This window comes from Nannospalax galili, unplaced genomic scaffold, assembly GCF_000622305.1.
Source record: "Nannospalax galili isolate Female #2095 unplaced genomic scaffold, S.galili_v1.0 scaffold2017, whole genome shotgun sequence".
NCBI classification, from domain to species: domain Eukaryota; kingdom Metazoa; phylum Chordata; class Mammalia; order Rodentia; family Spalacidae; genus Nannospalax; species Nannospalax galili.
The window spans coordinates 56,725-60,081 of NW_008339716.1; positions in this window are offsets into that span (position 1 = coordinate 56,725).

Consider the following 3,357-nt stretch of genomic DNA (forward strand, 5'->3'; position numbering starts at 1 on the left):
ATATATTCATCCACATAAAAATTAAAAATAATAAAGTATTTTTAAAAGGACTTGGACTTAATGGAATTAATCCCCAGAAGGGACTTGGTCAGCAGCCAATCACTCCTTTTATCTTCAGTATTTATACCTGACCAGTCTGATGAGTACTCACAGAAACTAGTTCATTTGAGGAGGGCATAACAAAAGTGAACTGATCCACAATAACATTTTCACTAATCTATGTATATAAGAATAAAACTTTAATATCCTTCATGAACCTGTCAAAATATCTTCAATGTTTCCACTCATGAGTTCTGAGTTTATAGTAAATTATCCTTGAAATCCTCAAATTTGAAAGCATACCTAAACTAAATAGATTTATCAGATCCTTTACTTCACAATCAGGTACCACAGGGGAAAAACATTAATGACTTGACATGAAGGGAATTTGGAACTGGGATAATGCTCTAAGTTGGGACACCACAATGAAGGGCTAAAGGCAGAATTTTGACATTTGACTAATAAAAGTCAATTCCCACATGATCCTGTCTGAAAGGATACTATCCTGGGCCTGGAGAATTGGCTCACTGGTTGAAAGCACTGGCTGCTCATGCAGAGGACCCAGGTTCAATTCCCAGCACCCACGTGAAGGCTAACAACCATCTGTAACTCCAGTTCAACGGGAATTCAATGCCCTCTTCTGACCTCCACAGGTATTACACAACACCAGTGCATTTACATACATGCAGACAATACACTCACACACACAAAAAACAAATAATATATTTTTAAAAGGATACTATCCCAGTTCTTTCACAATCCTCCCCGATTCTCAGCTAATTATTTCCTCTGCTGTCCTTGGATATGTGCTCCTGTTCTGAAGAGGTGCTTATAAAGCAGAGGTATTTTTCTTCCTATAGCAATCTGATGCTTTCATTTCTTCCTATCTTAATAGACAGCTTGCCTCTATTCACCAAACTAAGGAAAACACATCTGGATCTCTTCTGGAGTGTGCTTCACAATAAATAAGTTTGACCCTTGTATAAAGCTATTTTTTTTAAAAGAAACCCTGTTTTCCCTTGAAGTAAATGGAAAATAAAACTATTAATTTTCAAAATAGACTAAATAGTCCATTTTTTTCTAATAACATATAGGAAGATTAATCATATCTGGGCTTTAGAAAAATCAATCTGATTGCATGAATTAAAAGACAGAAAGACATTGGAAAACTAAAGAATAGGTTGAGAAATAAATACGCTACTGATGCATACCCCAACTTGCAGTAGCCCTGAATTCTCTGCCCTTGGTATTCCTCTAGAAGAACAAGTAACAGGTTATCAAAATTCAAATCCTTTACCAAGAACACAAAAGAAAACACAACAGCATGGTGCTCATTGATTCCTAACCTTACGCGTTAGTGAAAGGTAATTAGCAAAGAAAGAAGAGAGACAAAACTCACAAGTTAGGAAAAGAATTTGCAATACTAGGTTTAGTTACTGTCCAGCAGGCATTCTGCATGAATTAGTTCAAACAATTAGCACAATAACTCTGAACTAGGTGCTATTGAGGAAGCTTAGGCTTAAGAATAATCAAGAATGGAAAAAACTCACAGTGTGACTCTAAAGTCTATAAAAAGCAAAAGGAATATTCTCTTACTGGTTGTCAATGCACAGGAAGGGTCTATAGAGATTCAGTCTACTGTATAAAGTTAAAGTCAGTCTCAAAACAGCAATGCATTTTTACTACTAGGTTCACATGAAAAGAAATTTTTTCTTAGAAGCTATTGTAAAGACTTTATTTCATTGTAGAAATCAAATAATATGTTAATTTTTATATTTCTTCCACAAAAATTTCAGGAACACTTACTATACGTCTGGAAGTAAATATTCAAAGTCATTCAAATGGGTGAGTTGAGGATGCTTCTGTACTCCAGTGTTCACTTTGTCATCATTCACAGTAGCCAAGAGGGGAAGTGAGCCACATGAATTTTGGTGGGTGACTAGGCAAAAACAATGTAGTCTAAACTACCCAGTATAATATTGCACAGCCTAAATGAGAAGGAAATTCTGACTGTTGTGATAACATGGGTGGAACATAAAGACATTGCACTAAATGAAGCAATCCACTTAGAAAAAGACATATACTGTGTGACCTCACTTATGTATGGAATTTAGCAACCAGTTTCATAAAATCAGAAAGAGACCACTACCAGTGGCTGAAGGGAAGGATGCAAGATCAGAACTCTGAAAATATTTATCGAAGAGCATAAAGTTCAGTTAAACAGGAAGAATATATTTTAGCAATCTATTACAGTGCTAACTGCATTGTTAATTTTAATGTACTACATATTTTGAAATAACTAAAATAGATTTTTCTTTTACTAATTAATATTTTAATGATACAAATTTTTGGACAGAAGTTCATAATTCAAATATCAATGTTTTTAAGAAGGATATGAAAATATTTTTACTTGTGCAGGAAACTATGCCACTTCCCAAGATACCTATTTTAAATTCCTGCTAACAATTTACATGGCTCCCTTTTCTCCACATAGTTGCTAGTACTTGAAATTCACTTTAGATACATCAATTAAAATTTTAAATGCACAACCTAAAACAATAAAATAAATGGAAAAGAAAGAGATACATACAGGTCTGTGTACTGATTTCTTGGACAGAAAGCCAAAAGCATATACATCACAAAAGGAGACAAGGGGATATCATCAAGTCAAATGCTTCTACACAGCAAAAGAAACACCTAACAGAATAGAGATATTCGGTAGATAGGGAGAAGGTACATCTTACAGCCAGACTAATATTTAAAATATATAAGAAATCCAGCAACACAATAGCAAGAAAGCAATGCATTTTTTAAAAGAGCATGATCTATGACCAGATCCTTGTCAAAGAAGAGATGTGGCCAAAAGGGCCCTGTAAAAATATTCAGTATCTCTAATCATAACGAAAATGCAAGTTAAAATTGCAGCAAAATATCCCTTGACTCTTGCTATGATGGTCATTTTGAAAAAGACGAATAGCAAGCGTACATAACATTTTATTTGAATTTTGCATGTGGAAAAACACAAGAATAATGACTTAAGCAAATTGTTCAAGGAACTCAGATGGAAGCAGGAAAATCCTGAATTGAGACTCTCTAAGTCTGATTTAGACATTCAAAGGTGAAATCAGAAAACTATACATGTGTTTTCATTACAGATACATATCTGAGGATCATTCACCAACTTCAAGTCACCTTATCTAAGAAAATCTACTAAGTAAGAATAAAAAGGAAAGTGAAAGAAAGAATTTCCTTGGAAAGAGATTTGACCTACACCAACCATAGAGTTTAGAAGACGAAACAGAGCCATGAAGGGGAATG